At 41.4% G+C, this 19,521-nt stretch overlaps 1 non-coding gene across 1 annotated transcript; it reads left to right on the top strand.

Annotated features, from left to right (window-relative positions):
• Positions 1 to 18,870: 18,870 nt before the first annotated feature.
• LOC129518939 (U6 spliceosomal RNA) lies at positions 18,871 to 18,974 on the top strand. Its single transcript, XR_008666279.1, has one exon. It is a non-coding gene; the product is annotated as a U6 spliceosomal RNA (small nuclear RNA).
• Positions 18,975 to 19,521: the final 547 nt, after the last annotated feature.

The following is a 19,521-nucleotide window of genomic DNA, read 5'->3' as shown; positions in this document are numbered from 1 at the left end:
CCAGTTCAGGTCTGAATGTAAAGCAGTGGAGGAAACTGGATTGGGAAAGCTAAGGATCTTGGTCTGATCTTGGCCCTGCCATTCAATACTTGATCTTCCTGACCTTGAGTAACTAATTTTCTTCCCTGGCTTCCTTTTGCTAGTTTGTCAAATAGGGCAAATGTTATTGACGTGGATGGGAGGAAGTGTGAACACACTCTACAAGTAGCATGGTTAATCATGATAGGCAAGATGCATTTTCATTGGCAATCTGTTTCCACCAGAGAAACCAGAGGTGAACACCAAGGCACTTTAGGCAAACAATTTAAGTAGCTTGAGTTATCTAGAGTTGGTTTTGATGATTTCTGACCGGTAGAGCAAAAACTCAAAGTCAACTTCCACTGGAGAGTCTCTAGGTGTTTCAATTTTTCCTCCTCTGGTGTTTCTTTGTTGTTAATTAATAGAAGCAGAAAGACTACATTTCCATTGAGAATCTTTTTTTTGGCAGGTGGCAGGGTGGCAGGGGAGGTTCCAGTAATGCTTCTTGGTCTTCCCATATTTGCCCTATTTTTTCTAGTCTATTTGGAAAGCTAGCCTTTCCTTAATCTCTTCTTGCTATACTAAGAACAATTACTTGGATAGGGATTGACATGGGTAATGGAAAGCATAAGAGAGAAAGCTAGTGATGGAAAGGATTATAATAAATAGCTCAGGCACTCCTTTATTTTATGGGACTGGGACGATTTAGGCAGATATAAGAAGTGATTTGCCCAAGATAGTAGAGGGAGTTAAAGACAGATTAAGAATTTAAATATACTTTATTAAAAAAGCCAAATTAGGAGCCTCCCCCCACCCCCATGCAAACTGGAAAACCCACTCACAATTTTAGGTAGTGTAGCTACCTAAAATTATGTATTATTCTATGCAATGTTGCAACTGTAAAAGAATTAGGATATGGCAATGATTCGCAAACTCTACCCATTATCAGAACCACCTATAGGACTTGTTAAAACCCAGGTTGCTGGACTCCAACCCCAGAATTTCTGGCATAGTATGCAAGGTCTGATAATTTGCAATTCTTGTTTTAATTTTTTTTTAAAGATTTTACTTATTTGACAGAGAGAGAACACAAGCAGGAGGAACAGCAGAGGGAGAGGAAGAAGCAGGCTCTTTGCTGAGCAGGGAGCCCTTCACAGGTCTCAGTCCCAGGACCCTGAGATCATGATCCAAGCCGAAATCAAGAGTCAGATGCTTAACTGACTGAGCCACCCAAGCACCGCTTGCTGATTCTTTTTTAAAAAGTACGCTTTGAAAAGAAAAGGTAACTACAGTTTGCTTGTTTAGGCTCCATATTTAAACATGATTAGGAAAAATTTTGGAAGAAATTGTATCATTTATCATTTAGGAATGGCACATGAGGAAAGAGCACAGACAATCCTCATTTAAGTACATTCATTGCCTTTTTATTTTTTTATTTTTAAAGATTTTATTTATTTATTCATGAGAGACACAGAGAAAGAGAGAGAGGCAGAGACACAGGCAGAGGGAGAAGCAGGCTCCATGCAGGGAGCCCGCCCTGGGACTCAATACCAGGTTTTCAGGATCAGGCCCTGGGCTGAAGGCGGCGCTAAACTGCTGAGTCACCTGGGCTGCCCATTCATTGCCTTTTTAATGGGAAACTCTCCCGACTTTGGAAACATCCATTGAAATCACGGATCTTTGGGGGCACTTCTTATTTGTAAAGAAACATACAGGTGTAATTTTTTTTTTACAGGTGTAATCTCTTAAAATTAAAGGACTGGGAAGAACTTTTCAAATTGTCTAGCTCGACTCCATTTATTACAGCTGAAGAAAATAAAGGCAAGGATCTGGGTCACTTGTCCAAGGTCACTTAAATGTATGAAATTGGTCACCAAGTGGTGAGGTGCACATGTTTATCTTATGAATTGATGAAAAAAAAGAGAAATCAGAGTATAAGTCAACCTACAATGAGTCAATAGTGCTCTTTTCCCAAAGATACTGTAAACATATAAATATTATATAATATATAATTATAATTATAAAAATATATTATATTATATATATAAATAATTAGTCCATCACTGGAAAAAAAAAGCTGTGGTATTTTTAATTTTATTTTTTAAAGTAAGGTCTGCACCCAACATGGGGCTTGAACTCATGACCCTGAAATCAAGAGTTTCTGCTCTACCAACTGAGCCGGCCAGGTGCCCCTGTGGTCTTTTTTCATAGTTTTCTACTATACATTTTATACTCCATTCTCCAAAATCCCCGTTCCTCACCACAGTGCGTGAAACCTGGGTCTTTATCACCATTCTCTCTGTGTTAGAGAATGAAGAATTAAAAACTATAGAGAAACACTAAACGCTGGCAAGGGTGTAGAGCAACAGGGACTCTTATTCATTGCTGGTGGGAATGCAAAATGGTGCAGCCACCTTGGAAGACAGTTTGGTAGTTTCTTTTTTTTTTTTTTTTAAGATTTTATTTACTTATTCATGAAAGACACAGATAGAGAGAGAGGCAGAGACACAGGCAGAGGGAGAAGCAGGCTCCATGCAGGGAACCCGATGGGGGACTCGATCCTGGGACTCCAGGATCAGGCCTTGGGCTGAAGGCAGGTGCCAAACCGCTGAGCCACCCAGGGATCCCCAGTTTGGTAGTTTCTTACAAAACTAAACATACTCTTACCACATGATCCAGTAATCGTGCTGCTTAGTATTCACCCAAAGGAGTTGAACACTTATGTCCACATAAAACCTGCACCAGATGCTTATAGCAGCTTTATTCATAATTGCCAAACTTAGAAGCAAGCAAGATGTCTTTCAGTAGGTGAATGGATTAATTGTAGTCCGTTCAGACAATGGACTATTATTCAGGGCCAAAAGGAAATGAGCTATCAAGCCATGAAAAGACATGGAGGAAACTTAAATGTGTGCTACTAAGTGAAAGAAACCAAACTGAAAAGGCTGCTTACAGTAGGATTCTACCTAAATGACAATTTGGCAAAGGGAGAACCACGGAGAGAGCCAGATCAGTGCTTGCCAGGGGGTTGTTTGGGGGGTGTGTGTGGGAGCCTGAGCGATGAATAGGTGAAGTACACAGGATTTTTAGTGCAATGAAACAACTCTGTATGATGCTATAATGGTGGATACATGTCATTATACATTTGTCTAAACCCAGAGAATACAAACACTGTGAGTGAACCCTAATGTAAACTATGGACTCTGGGTGATATGTCAACGTAGGTTCATCAGTTGTAATGAAAGGACTCCTCTGGTGGAGGATATGGATGATGGAGGAGGCTGTGGCTCTGGGGGCAGAGGGTATTTATGATTACAGCTGAAGAAAATGAAGAAAATTCTGCTCATATTTCCTGTGAAACTAAAACTGCTCTAAAAAATAAAGTCGATTTTAGGGCGGCTGGGTGGCACAGTCGTTAGCTATCAACTCTTGGTTTTGGCTCAGATCATGATCTCAGGGTTGTGAGATGGAGCCCTGTGTCGGGGTCTGCACTCAGCACAAAGTCTGCTGGTCTCTCTCTTTTCCCACTCGTGCTCTTTCTCTTTCAAAGAAATAAATCTTTAAAAAATAAAGTCTATTTTTAAAAACTGTAGAGATAGTTTCAACATATGTGAATGGTTCTGTCCTCTACTTGTCTCCCTTGGCTGACTGCATTACTGGGCATTCATTTCCTGAGTTGAGAAATCTCCTGTTTCCCTCCCATTGGCATTTTGATTCTCTGATCTTGACCTTCTTTATTTTTGACCACATGGCTTGTGTTGGCCTATTTCCTCACTAATGATAAAATAAATTTTATTAGAATCCATTTGGTTGTATTTAAATAAGCTTACACATTTAATTTTTTTAAAGGTTATTTTAAAATCTTGTAAAATATTGGCACACGTGAAATCACAACTTATGGGGAACAGAGGTGTTTTTCTCCTTTTAAAAACAGTTGGTGGGGCACCTAGGTGGCTCAGTGGTTGAACATATGCTTCAGCTCATGTCATGATCCTGAGGTCCTGGGATTGAGTCCCTCTTCCAGCTCCCCGCGGAGAGCCTGCTTCTCCCTCTGCCTATGTCTCTGCCTCTCTCTGTGTGTCTCATGAATAAATAAATAACATCTTTAAAAATAAAAACAGTTGGACGCTTTGGACGTTGGCTGGCGCAGTCGGTGGACCATGTGACTCTTGATCTCAGGGTTCTAAGTTTGAGCCCTACGGTTTATTACTCAAAAATAAAATCTTTTAACAAAATAGAATAAAACCAGTTGGTCTGCCAATCCCTGCTCTTCAGAAAACTTTCACATACACTTTGAACTTCTATTTTCAAATGCTGTATACCTTAGCTTTTCCACTCCCCTGCATGTCCTTTTCCCTGGTTGTTGGTGAATGATACTGCAGTCTATGAATGGAAATTTTCTCTGCCTGGAAGTGATGGTGATGTCACAATTGGTGGTTTGTAGTTAGGCAACATAGCAAGAGGAACATGGTTAAAGGAGAAATAACTTGTTTGTCAATTAGCATTTGTACAATGAGGAAAACATAAATTTGCATGGTTCTCCTTTCATGGCTTCTTCTTCTTCTGTATGGGGTGACATGACATCTCTGCCTAGCTAAGAGAACTTGCTGTGATCTAGTGCCTATGTTTAGACTCTTTGGGATGCCTGCATATGACACAGGTGACAGAGTCCCTACTGCTATGACCTTTGGAGGTTTCCAGTCGGCCAACCTCTTAGATATGGATGCCCAGACTTGCATACATGTTCAGGAATAAGGAACAGAGTGATCACTTTTAATTTATGATACACAGCTATATGGTTATGATACATAAAGGGACAAGCCCCACTTCAAGTAAGGGTTTGGTGCCTCAGGTGGTACCTCCCCATCCTGTGAAGTGTTTGCAACAGAATAGCACCCCCCCCATAATTATGTTTATTATTTGGGAGCCTTCTCTGCTATCAAGTGTAAGAACTTATTACATCAATTGTATTCAGGAAACACTTTATTTTCAATCTTTTGATATTTTCCCCCTGTTTAATTCGACTGAAATGCTTCTTTTCTAAAGGAAGAAAGGGAGGTTAGGCATCCCAGCGAGGGTGAAATACTACAGATGCTTAGGGTGTATTTTATAACTATTTATTTATTTATTTATTTATTTATTTATTTATTTATTTTTAAAAAATTTATTTACTTATTTATTTATGATAGACACAGAGAGAGGGAGAGAGAGAGAGGCAGAGACACAGGAGGAGGGAGAAGCAGGCTCCATGCCAGGAGCCTGACGTGGGACTCGATCCCGGGACTCCAGGATCGCGCCCTGGGCCAAAGGCAGGCGCTAAACCGCTGAGCCACCCAGGGATCCCCTATTTATTTATTTTTAAAGATGTTATTTATTTATTTGAAAGAGAGAGGGAAAGAGCGGCAAGAAGGGGCAGAGGGAGAGGGAGAGAGAAACAGACTCCCCACTGAGCAGAGAACCCAATGTGGGACTCCATCCCAGGACCCCGAGATCATGGCCTGAGCTGAAGGCAGACACTTAACCTTCTGAGCCACCCAGGCGCCCCTGTTTTATAACTATTTAGATCAATGTTTCCATGAATGTAGAGTGATAAGTCCCTGAATTAAAGTTTTGTACTCTTCCAGAGGTATACAGATCAAGTTACAGCAAACCAGAGGCTTTCTTAGATTCATTCCCTTAAAAATACCACTCCTCTGGCTTTTGGGCCTTGCACACAGGCCCTTCTTGGCAGTACTCCTTTCTTCCTCCCTCTCTACTATAGTTTTGCTGTGTTGTTGCAATAAGAGCTTCCAAAGTGTTCACTCCACCCTGTATGTAACCCCTTGCTTTGTTTCCATCGCCCTGGGTGTATACTCCAAGTGATTTGTTCTGGCTAAGGGGCACTAGTAACTATGACATGAGCAGAGACTTAAACTTCCTCATTTGGGCTACTGCTCTTTTGCTTCTTCTTTGGTCATCTTCAAACCATCGTATAGGGCAGCCTAGACTAGCTTATTGGAGGATGAGAGACCCCCACAGAGGAGAGACAAATTGTTGCCACTAAGGCCCTACTAGAAAAACAGCTTAACAATCAGTAGACATGTGAGGCCATCCTAGAACATCCCATGTCAGCCCAGCCAGACAAGACCAGAAGAGCCATCACAAATGTCCCAAGTATCCCAGTCATTACAATCCACAAAATTGTGAGCAAAATATTTTTGTTCAACACCCTTAAACTTCAAGATGGTTCCTTATGCAGCAAAAGGTACAGGATACATGGTCCCACCTGTAGTCAGGGTGGTTTTCTATCATGTGAGGGAATGCGACCACACAATTGGTTGCTTTTCTTTCCCCTTCTTCCACTATGGAAAATATCTTAGTCCAGTTCTTTTTTTTTTCAAGATTTTATTTATTTATTCATGAGAGACACAGAGGGAGAGATATAGGCAGAGGGAGAAGCAGGTTCTGTGCAGGGAGCCTGATGTGGGACTTGATCCTGGGACCCCGGGTTCACAACCTGAGTCAAAGGCAGATTTTCAACCACTGAGCCACCCAGGTGCCCCCTTAGTCCATTTATTTAGTTACAAGGAACAAAATCCATTTAAGCTAGCTAAAAACTCTTTGTGTGCTTTTGTGTGTGTGCATGTGCACATGCTGAGTGGGAGATGAGAAATGGTTGTGATGACACAATTGACAACTTCTTAGACATGAGACCTGCAGCTTAACCTGGCTTTGTGTCTGTTGGTGCTGGAGGCATCTGGGAACTGAGTATACTCTAACCATCTTTTTGTTTTGGTCTTTCAGGGACTCTTCTCTGAAACTCTGAACGTGTGCCATTTTCTTACTTCACTCTCAAGACTGCCTTTCTCTGTTTATTTATCAAGTTGCCCAGGGCTCTAAATGACACCTCACACTCCGAGTTTACCTGACTCTGTTCCCTTACTGATTACAATTTGTTTCCATATACAAACCCTCAAAAAGATGCTTTGGTTGGCTTGTCTCATTTACCTTTTGCTTCCCTTTTATCAAGTGGTCACCCTGGTCTGGTCAGCAGTGGTGACACAGGACATTTAGGGTAGGCAGGAAGTCTTTGTGCATCTGCTGTTTGGCTGAAGTTCTATTGATCAAGGCCCGGCTCAGGCTGGATGTCAATGCTTCAGGATGTGGCAGCTAGGGTGTCCCTGTATCCCACCATGCATTGTGTATTAGATAGGGTGGTTCTGCTCCATGTGTGTTCTTTGTTTTTCTTGGTGAAGATGGCTTGTTCTTAGGTATGTTCATCTAATGGTGATATTATAAGTGCAAGAGAACAAATGGAAATGCGCAAGGCCCATTAAGGCCTAGGCTCGAAACTGTCAGTGGCACTTCCTTCCAGACATCATTCACCAAAGCAAGTTACATGGCTGAGCTCAAAGTCGAGTTGCAGGAAAATTCACTCCATCCGGGATGAGACTATGGCAAGTGTCTGCCTGCTGGTTAGGGGTGAAAAATTGGGGCCAACCAGGCAACCTAGTACACTTTTCCCTTTTTCATGTCTTTGATACACTCATCTTTGGCTCAACAAAGATGGTAGTGGTGATGAATGGTGAAAAGCTGGAAGAGAAGACTCTAAGGACTAGAGTAACTAATTTACTATAGGAATGGCTTCTCAGGTTGTCAATAATCAGAATGGCTGTTTAAAGAGAGATGGTGGAGGGATCCCTGGGTGGCTTAGTGGTAAAGAGAGATGGTGGATAGTGGCTTGCTCTGGATCAAAACTATTCTTCCAGAAGATCCAATATGGTGCTACAGCTGCAATCTTGATGCCATGTAATGGTCCTACAGTGGAGAGGCTGAACCTTCCCAGGTTGTTCAGGGAAGAGTTGTACTCCCCGAAATGAGCAAATTGCTGTGCACATTGAGAAAGCAACACAAATATACAGTCATACATCTGGCCAACATTGAAGAGGTCAGAGGCAAGATGTTAGGATAATAGGTAAGCACTGGCCCAAGACTGACAGGGTAAGACTACTTCAGGCCCCAGAAGGTCTGCTTTGGTCAGACTTGGCTAGGGTCAGAGATGCAGGGTTATTGAAGGTCCTTAGGGCATGGCAAGAAAAAAAGAAACCCATGGAATGATCCTGCTAGCTCATGCTGCTTTTTTGTCTTGTAAGCCCACTGCTTCCTGCACCCAACCCCCCATACCACTGGTCCAAGTGACTCAACTGGTGATTTGTTGCGTTTTACCTTATCTGTTTGTCATGTATGGGTCATGTCAAAATCATGTAACCATTAAAAAAAATCAGAGCAGTCTGATGTTCATAGATTCTGATTTTTTTATTTTATTTTATTTTATTTTTTTGATTCTGATTATTTCAATCAGGGTGACAAAGTTGGAAGACTCAGCAAGTAAGGATGACGACAGAGGTTTTTGGATGCCAAACTGATGGTAGGAGGAAAAGGCAATGAAAGTATATCACTAGCAGAGTTTACTCTGATTGTCCCAGAAGAGGCTCCTGATGTAAGCTAGTTTCTAAGAGTAGCAAGGAGGCTGTGGCTTGACTGGAAGTGTTAGAAGAAATGGGGGAGGAGCTTGTTCTGAGCACTTAGGGGAAGGAATGGACAAGGGCCAAGCAGCAGTGGCAACTCTTTCAACTTCCTCATCTCTGAATTCAGAGTAAGCTCCTGTTTACCTTTCCAATTGCACCGCCCCCCACAACTTCCCCATCTGTAATCTACCTCTGCCAATGGTGCTGTCCAGTCCCGCAAAGATATCCTGCTCCTTCTGTGCCTTTGACTGTACTGCTCCCACCATCTAGGACACTGTCTCTTCAGTGTTTGCCTGTCAAATTTTTCTCATCCTTCAAAGCCTTTTTCCAGTTCCACTTCTTCCATGAAGTGGATCCCTTAAGGAAATATGACCTATTCCTACTTTACCTCCCAGAGTACATCTCATAGTCTGTCATGTATTCTCATTTTCACATATACTTGTTTTATCCATTCTTTCCCTCCTATTCCCTGCATATTAGTTATCTCTTGGTCATCCTATATTTTATCTGGACCTTTAAAAATGCATGTCCTCAAGGTGTCTGCTCCCAAAAGACTCTAGTTTGTCTAGAGGGAGATATAGACAGGTAAACGGGAATTGCAACATGTGGTAAAGACCAAAGAGAAGGGGCTCCTGGGTGGCTCAGTATGGCTCAGGTCATGATCCTGGGGTCCTGGGATTGAGTCTAATGTTGGGCTCCCTGCTCAGTGGGGAGCTTGCTTCTCCCTCTCCTCCCACTCGTGCTCTCTGTCACTATCTCTGTCTCTGTCACTCTCTCAAATAAAGAAATAAATATTTTTTAAAAGACCAAAGAGAAGTAAGCATAAGTGCTATTGGAGCCTCAAAGAGGGAAATTCTAACCATCCTTCTAGAATCTGAATCCTGGGGATCCCTGGGTGGCGCAGCGGTTTGGCGCCTGCCTTTGGCCCAGGGCGCGATCCTGGAGACCCGGGATCGAATCCCACATCGGGCTCCCGGTGCATGGAGCCTGCTTCTCCCTCTGCCTGTGTCTCTGCCTCTCTCTCTCTCTCTGTGACTATCATAAATAAATAAAAATAAAAAAAAATTAAAAAAATAGAATCTGAATCCTGAGGGTTAAAGGCAGATGTCATCTAGCACAGCCAGCAGCACATGCAAAGACCCTGGAGCTTATTCATAAATTGTTGTAAGGAGCAATGCATAAAATATTTAGGTTCAGATCCTGGTATATTAATAACCTAAATGTATAAATTACATAAATACTTCCCTATTTGTTTTATTTTCTGGCAACCTTCATAAGCTATCATTCATCCCCATTTATAAGTGAGGAAACCAGGTCCAATTTAGGGTCAATTAAACTCAAAATAGCAGAGTAGGAATGACAACAGAGGGTTTTTTTTGATGCCAAAGCTATGCTCTTTCCTCTACATTTTGCCTCTCAGATTCGGCTCCTCCTGATAGGAAAAAACTGGGCAAAAGGTCAAGGAGAGGATCTGGAAGAAAAGATAGGAGCTGGAGGATAAATGACATAACCTTCACAGTTTTTGCCCAAGACTACCTCTGCTTATGAAAGTATACAAAATCCTGCATCTCCTAGGTAGACCAGAGTGTCTTATTCCCGTCCATGAACTCTACTTTTAAAGGGTCACACTGCTGGGACCCCTAAGTTGCTCAGTCGGTTGAGCACCTGATTCTCGGTTTCAGCTCAGGTCCTGATCTCATGGGTCATGAGATCGAGCCCCATCATGGGCTCTGTGCTCAGTGGGGAGTCTGCTTGGATATTCTCTCCCTCTGTGCCTTCCCTCACTCTTGCTCTAAAAGTAAGTAAATAAAATCTTTAAAAATAACGAAAAGTTCATGTAGGCAATAAAAAAGTGTATATGTGCAGGATGACCTCTAACCTACTTAGAGAACTGACGTGGACTCAGTGATGGCAGCCAACAGCAATGTCGTAACATTCTAGTGTAAAGAATTGGTTTGGAGTTGCACAAATCACCTGGCAGGAATTCTGACCTCAGGGCCAGTGACATCCCCATGGTGCACTTAAAAAAAAAAAAAAAGAGGCTATTACTATATTCTGATGTAAAACAATGTTACGCTTCATTTCCACTTACACAACATATACATGCCATATACAACATGTAGTAGACCTAATAAAGGTTTTGTGAAATCTAACAGTATTGTTCTAACTCTGAAAGTTCTGGTGTCTACAGAGACAACCACTGCCACCATCAGTAAAAGATGGAAACTGCAATGATCAAGTATGAATATTGTACCTTAAATTAAATGTAAGTTGCTTCCCTAATTAACAGCCTTGGATGACAGTATATATGTGTTGGAAGAAAACTTGGAGATTACTCCTCATTTTCTGTGTTAATTTTTTTTAAAAAACCGAGACACCTGCACCCCAATGTTTATAGCAGCAATGTCCACAAGAGCCAAACTGTGGAAGGAGCCTGGGTGCCCATCGACAGATGAATGGATAAAGAAGATGTGGTTTATGTATACAATGGAATATTCCTCAGCCATTAGAAACGACAAATACCCACCATTTGCTTCGACGTGGATGGAACTGGAGGGTATTATGCTGAGTGAAGTAAGTCAATCAGAGAAAGACAAACATTATATGGTCTCGTTCATTTGGGGAATATAAATAATAGTGAAAGGGAATAGAGGGGAAAGGAGAGAAAATGAGTGGGAAATATCAGTGAGGATGATAGGACATGAGAGATTCCTAACTCTGGGAAGCGAACAAGGGGTAATGGAAAGGGAGGTGGGTGGGAAGATGGGGTGACTGGGTGACGGGCACTGAGGGGGGCACTTGATGGGGTGAGCACTGGGTGTTATACTATGTGTTGGCAAATCGAACTCCAATAAAAAATATACAAAATTTTTTTTTAAAGATTTTATTTACTTGACAGAGGGAGAGAGAGAGTGTGAGCGAGAGTACAAGCAGGGGGAGGGGCAGGTAGAGGGAGAGGGAGAAGCAGGCTCCCCCCTGAGCAGGGAGCCCCATGGGGTTCGATCCCAGGACCTGGGATCATGACCTGAGCCAAAGGCAGACACTTGACTGACTGAGCCACCCAGGTGCCCCTTCACTGTTTTCTTAACGCAATCCAAAAAGGAGAGACTTCTGAATTGGAGCTTGAGACTTATTTTCAGCAGTTATTGGCTCAGTGACCTTGGGCTTACTTCTTACATGTTCATCTCTGAAGTCACAAGTCTGGAACTTGACCTGTCTCACATTGTTGGTGTGAGTCTCAAATGAGATAATGGATGGGAAACTGCTGTGTTAAGTGACTCGTTGGTGAAAACAGAGTCTGCATGACCCATACTTCAGAAATGTCGAGGATAATAAAAAACGTTAACTGTGTAGTACTAATCTGATGAGGAACATCTGTAATTATAAAAAAGGATTGGGGGATCCCTGGGTGGCGCAGCGGTTTGGCGCCTGCCTTTGGCCCAGGGCGCGATCCTGGAGACCCGGGATCGAATCCCACGTCAGGCTCCCGGGGCATGGAGCCTGCTTCTCCCTCTGCCTGTGTCTCTGCCTCTCTCTCTCTCTCTGTATGACTATCGTAAATAAATAAATAAAATTAAAAAAAAAAAAAGAAAAAAGGAGTGGATATCTTTAACAGCAGAAACGAGGATCCTGAGCACAAGAAGAAATACATGAATGCTCATGTATTGTTTGGGGAGAGAATATAATAAAAAAGGTATTTCACAATTTATAGATTTAATTTATTAGCAATTAAAATCCAGACAGGGTACTTAAGAGAACTTGACTATCTGTAAACTTCTTAGGGAAAAACATGCAACCAAGCAATATTCTTAGATGAAAAGATAATAGTGTAGGATTTACTCTGCCAAACTTTAAACGATTGTCATAATTTTCTGGTACTATCTTAAGTAGAGAAAATATAATGATAAAGTACAGTAGCAATAAAGAGTAGACTACTAACATTTTTAAGATGTCAATATATGGTACATCAAGTGACACAAAATAATAAAAATGCATCACTAAAAAATGTATTAAAGAAAATGAATATAGGGGCGCCTGGGTGGCTTAGTCGGTTAAGCGTTTGCCTTTGGCTCAGGTCATGGTCCCAGGGTCCTGGGATCAAGCCCTGCATTGGGCTCACCACTCAATGAAGAGCCTGCTTCTCCCTTTCTCTCTGCCCCGCACTCGTGCTTGCTCAGTCTCTCTCTCAAATAAATAAAATACTTAAAAAAGAAAATAAATATGAAAATGGAGAAAAATAAATGTACAGAAACCACCTGTGTCATGCCCTAAATATTTCAAATTAAAGTGTTAAATATTAAAAAGCCATCCACAAAGCTAGAAGAAAGTGGAATCACAGATCTTAAGTCAGTTGTAGAAGGGAGATCATTTTTTAAAAAAGATTTTATTTATTTATGAAAGACACACAGAGAGGCAGAGACATAGGCAGAGAGAGAAGCATGCAGGGAGCTCGATGTGGGACTCAATCCCGGGACCCTAGGATCACGCCCTGGGCCGAAGGGAGGCTCTCAACTGCTGAGCCACCCAGGTGTCCCTGGAAGCTTAGCTTTTGAATAACATTTGATATATTTCTTCTACATAACTATACATTCATATTCTTTGACCATGACCCCCAAAATACGTAAGCAAGAGAGACATTGGTTTATAAAGGCAGTAACTACTTTCTAACGGGATCCTGGGATCCAGTCCCGCATCGGGCTCCCTGCAGGGAGCCTGCTTCTCCCTCTGCCTGTGTCTCTGGCCTCTCCCTGTGTCTCTCATGAATAAATAAATAAAATCTTTTTTTTAAATTTTTTTATATTATTTTTATTTATTTATGATAGTCACACAGAGAGAGAGAGAGAGAGAGTCAGAGACACAGGCAGAGGGAGAAGCAGGCTCCATGCACCGGGAGCCCGACGTGGGATTCGATCCCGGGTCTCCAGGATCGCGCCCTGGGCCAAAGGCAGGCGCCAAACCGCCGCGCCACCCAGGGATCCCTAAATAAATAAAATCTTAAAAAAAAAACCCAAAACCCCACAAAAGCTAAGCTTCCAGAAGAATTTCAAATTGTGTGAATTAGAGCAACTATGAGGTGTCATCTTAACTGTATTTAATTAGTAAAAATAAATCAACTTAAACAGGTCATTGTTGACAGGGTTGTGTGAAAAAAAGCTATTTTTACACTTGGTTAATAGAATTCTTGTCAAAATTGGAAAGCTTCTGAAAAACCACTGTGGAGAAATTTTTAGGCAAACTGTGATATGTTTGGGCAATGAATTAATGTTCCCATTAGAAATGACATATTTTAGGATCATATAGATATGTGGAAGTAAATACATAAAATTATGTTACATAAACAAATAAACAATTGATATGGTTGAACAATGTTCATAATAGCCTTATAAAATTCATAGTGTAAGCCACAGATTTGGAAAGGAACTTGTTGATAAATAAGAAATAATTTTTATCTATTTTAAGATTTTTATTTATTTATCTTAAAGATTGTATTTATTGAGAAACACAGAGAGAGACACAGACATAGGCAGAGACAGAAGCAGGTTTCCTGCAGGGAGCCCAATGTGGGACTCAATCCCAGGACCCCGGGATCATGACCTGAGCCAAAGCAGACCCTCAACCACTGAGCTATCCAGGCATCCCAAGAAATAATTTTTATTTTTTATTTATTATTTTTAAAAAACATTTTATTTATTTATTCATTCATGAGAGACACAGAGAAGCAGACACAAGCAGGCTCCATGCAGGGAGCCCGACATGGGACTCGATCCGAATCTCCAGGATCACACCCTGGACTGAAGGCTGCAGTAAACCACTGAGCCACCTGGGCTGCCCCCAAGAAATAATTTTTAAATGAAGGTTTCTCCCTTCATTTAAACATTTTGGTTTGACTCTCTACCATTTAACTAGAAAGTTAAAACATAAAAATATGAAAATACATTTAAAAAGTCAGGGATAAATAAGATTCTTCCCTGGGGTTGTGCATTCTTCTTCTTATTATTTTTTTAACATCCATACATTGTGGCTTATTTGTTGCTATAGACCAAATGTTTCTGCCTCTCAAATTCATATGTTGAAACCTAATCCCCATTGTGATGGTGTTTGGAGGCAAGGCCTTTGGGAGGTTATTATGTCATGAGGGTGGCACCCTCATAAATGGGACTAGGGCCATTGTAAAAGTCCCCAGAGAGCTCCCTTGTTCCTCTTGCCCTGTGAGGTTTTAGTGAGAGGACATATGAACCAGGAAGTGGGCTCTTACCAGACAATGAATCTTGGTGCCTTGATCTTGGACTTCCCAGTCTTCAGAAGTGTGAGAAATAAATTTTTAAAATAAACTACCCAGTCTATGGTATTTCATTATAACAGCTCAAATGGACTCAGACATTTACTGTTTGTAATTGTGATACACTTTGATCCTTTATTAAAAAATTATTATTTTTTAAGTAATCTCTACACCCCACATGGGGCTCAAACTCACAACCCTGAGATGAAGAGTCACATGTTCTACTGACTGAGCCAGCTAGGTGCCCCTGAATCTTTATTCTTCTATCAACTCAACTTGTAGACTTGGAACTAGGTATATTCTTGGAGATTGTCTGGTTCAACCTAATTGTGAGAATGAGGACACTAAGGCCCAAGGAGATTTGCTCGAAGTCACAGAACTCGTCAGTTGCAAATTAATATTTAGGTGATACACAAACAGTACTTATTTTGTCATAAACAGACTTGTCAGTCCTCCAAATGAACATGTGAATCATCAAGCAGAGCAACTCAATGTCAGAAGTATTATTACCTCAACCCTGTTCATAATTAAAGAAATGAAAATCAAAATAATAAAATGCTATGCATCACTTATACGGTTAGTAATAAAAATATATGATGGTATCTAGTGATGGTGAGAGTTGGGGGAAATGGGCATTGCCATATTGTGTTGGAGGAAGTGTCAAGTGATACAGTGATTTCTGGAGAGCAGTTTGGCAATAGCCAACAATCATTTAAATGCTTCCAGAAATGTCACTGCTAGGAATGTACCCTAGGTGTATACTTGTAAAAGTTCTTCAAAGTGTGTTCAAAAGGATGTTCATTACAACATTATTATAGAGGAAAAAAAATCACTAACACATTTATTAATTGGAAGCTGGTCAAATAAATTGGAAATAGCCTTCAGACAGAATAAGACCACTAAAAAAGAGACTGTGTATGTCACATTGGGAAAGATCTATAGCATAAATTAAGAAGAAAAGAGCAAGGTACACAATCATGAATGGACTCCGATATGTGTGGGATAGACACATACCCAAACACACACATATTTCCAAAATCTAAAAGAAAACACAAGAAGCCTTGAGTAGTAGTTGCCTTTGAACAAATATTCACGAAGGAAAAGAGGGAGGCTCTTACTTAATATCTTGAACTAATCCACACAGTATGGATTTTCTCCCTATTAATATCTTTTAATGATATTTTACAATTATCAGCAGACTTTACACAGATTGTAGAATCATGGGTTAATATTTTTTTCTTTATGTTTCTTGTCTCAAGTTTATCCTTTGTTTTTTATTTTTAAAGATTTTATTTATTTATTCATGAGAGACACACAGAGAGAGAGAGAGGCAGAGACACAGGCAGAGGGAGAAGAAGGCTCCATGCAGGGAGCCTGACGTGGGACTTGATCCCCGGTCTCCAGGGTCAGGTCTTGGACCGAAGGTGGCGCTAAACTGCTGAGCCACCGGGGCCGCCCCAAGTTTATCCTTTTCTGTAAATTTCTTTATATTGCTCTGATCAAAAGAATAAACATTTAACTTTTATATTAAGTTACATCTGAACGGACCTGGAAAAACATCCATAGAATTTTAAGTGAAAGAGATTAAGTTGCAAAGTGAAATTTTTCATTAAAAAACCTGGGGAAGAATGCATATTACATTATAATCTTAGATAGGATTGGTGAGGAAGGACAGAAAACCTCGTTTTTGAGTAAAAAATCCAATCCAATAATAAATCCAATACTTTAATAGAGTAAAGAAAAATAAATGAAAAATATTGCTAAGAAGTCACATGGGCCCTGTTTTAATTCCCTATGGCTGCTGTAACAAATCACCACAAACCTAGTGGCTTAAAGCCACACACATTTATTACCTTACAGTTCTGAGGTCAGAAGTACAAAATGGATCTCACTGAGCTTAAATCAAGCTGCTGTCAAGGCTGTATTCCTCCTCGGGGCTCCACAGGGGAGAATCTGTGTTCTTGCTCTTTCCAGCTCGCAGAGGCCGCTGGCATTCCTTGACTCAGGCCATTTTCAAGGTGGGCAAGGCTAGCCCAATCTTTCTTACATGGCATCATTCTGACAGTCTTTTTTCCCATTTTTTAATGACCCTCTTGATTACACTGAGCCCACCAGATAATCTAGGAGAATTTCCCTATTAGGATGTCAACTGATTAGCAGTCTTAATTCAACCCCCAACCTCAATTCCTTTTTGCCATGTATGGATACCTATGTGAAGACCCCAGAGGTCAGGACATGGACATTTGAGGATGACCAGTATTTGGTCTGCCATAGAATGTCAGGGAAACGGCCACTCCTGGGATTACACAGGATGGTCCCAAGGTGAGCCAGAGGAGCTGGAATGCTGGAATCTGGAGAGGATGAATGTGGCTTTATAATCTCAAGCTGATGGTATGTCTAGTTTTGCCTGAAGGAAAACCTTTTAAGTTAGTTTTGTGTCTGGGTTGAGCCTGGAAGCAAAGAGGACTCCCAATTGCTCAAACCCTTGATCTCCCCTCCCCCATTTAAAATTTCTAAGATGTATTTGCTGGCCCTATGTCGGCATCAGTGCTTTTGCTCTTTTGTGGAATCCTTCATCCACCAACGGGATCACATTCCTAGGGGGAAAATATGTCACCGCAGTACTCCATGCCCCACATGCTTCCTGAGAAACTCCTAACGCTCCCAAGAACTCCTGCTGAAACATCTCTCATCACTCTTCACTGACAAATGGTGTGAGTTAACACGTTTTTGAGGTGTATATGCGTGACACGCACACAGACACACGCACACAAAATCTGCTCTTTAGGTTCAGGTAGGAAAAGAAACGGAGAATGCAATTTGACTTGAAATACAAATCCTGGGCACCTGGGTGGCTCAGCGGTTGAGCATGTGCCTTTGGCTCAGGTCGTGATCCCGGGGTCCTGGGATCGAGTCCCGCATCACGCTCCCCACAGGGAGCCTGCTTGTCCCTCTGCCTATGTTTCTGGGTCTCTCATGAATAAATAAATAAAATCTTTTTTAAAAATGGGAGAGATTAATCATGAACAAGAGCGATCAACTTAGAGAAGTGGCCACTAAGCCAGAACTTAAGGATTTATCTTTGGCCTCCCAGTTCCAGATGTTTCACTCTTTAAAGTGGAGACAAAATACTGATTTGTTGCATTTCAGAGGGATGGGCAAAGTGTCAAGGCTGAGGTGGCTGTCCCACATGGGAGAGTCCCTCTTCAGTAAAGAACAGGGTGAGAGTCTCCTGCTTGGGAGGGCACTTCCTGTATAGGATCTACTTGGAATCAGGGAAAGCTGTGGGCTCATCACAGTCTCTTAGCAAATATTCACTTGCTCTTTGATGTGCAGTTTTTCTCCAGTGTACTGTTTTTTTTTTTTAATTTGGTTTAAAGGCGAGCTATATTAGAAACCAGGTGACAGCCTCCACAGTGGTTGATTCACAAGGAAATGATATCAAGAGAGTAGGGGATGAAGAGGGTGGCTTAAGGAGTGGAAATTTTGCATGGCTTTGGGCATGTAAATCTAGGGAGAGGCAACTGAGAAACACATAATTACTGTGTCATTTTTAAGGCAACATAAAGAGCTTCTTTCATCCACATGGGGCTCTTTCTACAATGTGGGTGTGTGTTGGGCTGGGGGGATGAACAGGAAGCACCTGCGTGCCTTTCTCCAAGTGGGCCCACTAGAACATTCCTGTTACCCCTGCCTCTCTCTCTCTTATTACCCCCCTCCCCCATTTGCCATGAGGAAAGAAGGGAAGAAACAAAGCCCAAATCAAACTACACTTACCAAAAAGCCTTGCATAGTTAACATGTTTTTTTTTTTAAGATTTTATTTATTCATTTGATAGGGGAGAGGAGAGAAAGAGAGAGATCCAGAGAGAGAGAGAGAGCAAGCACAAGCAAAGGGGAGCATCAGACAGAGGGAGAGGGAGAAGCAAGCTCCCCACTGAGCAGGGAGCGCAATGTGGGGCTCGATTCCAGGATTCTGGGATCATGACCTGAGCCAAAGGCAGATGCTTAACCAACTAACCCACACAGGTGCCCTAGCATCTGTTATTTAAATATGCTTGCTGTCATGCTCCCTTCAGCAGCACATAAACTAAAATTGGAACGATATAGAGATGAGCATGGCACCCGTGTAAGGATGACAGGCAAATTTGCAAAAAGTTCCATATTTTTGTACGTTCCCTAACTGGAATTAAAATAAGAACTTAAATAAAAAAAAATGCTATTGGTGGTGATGACATATCCCCAAAAGGTTATGTAATCTGCTTGTGAAATGCACAACAAAGAAAGGTTACATTTTTATTGGCAATGGTCTATAAGTTGCACGCCTATTGGTTTTCCCCTGGCGCTCAGACTATCTAGCAACTTGTCCATCAACTTTAGAGTCCGAAGAAAGGGCCCATCAACTAAAAGAGACAAGAGTTTTATCCTGTTAAAGGATAGGAGAAGGTCAGCTCTAGTGACTTCCATAAAGCTTTAGTTCCCGAATTAATGGCAAAAAAATCTTTAGCATTAGAAATTCACTGGTGCCGTGCTCTTTGCCAAATAAGATTTCACTCAAGGCTTATTTTTCCTATTTATGTGTCCTTACTGTTGGAAATTTTAAGTTTGCACTACACTTATCCTGACTATAGGTCACAACTAGTTAAATGTCCTTCAGCAAGAAAGAACATATTGAGAAATCACAAATCATTGCTCTGTTTACATTTCTATTATAAAA

This window comes from Nyctereutes procyonoides, unplaced genomic scaffold (genome assembly GCF_905146905.1).
Source record: "Nyctereutes procyonoides isolate TBG_1078 unplaced genomic scaffold, NYPRO_anot_genome, whole genome shotgun sequence".
Classification (NCBI taxonomy): domain Eukaryota; kingdom Metazoa; phylum Chordata; class Mammalia; order Carnivora; family Canidae; genus Nyctereutes; species Nyctereutes procyonoides.
Note: the sequence above shows the minus strand (reverse complement) of the source record. Positions and strands in the feature narration are given on the sequence as shown.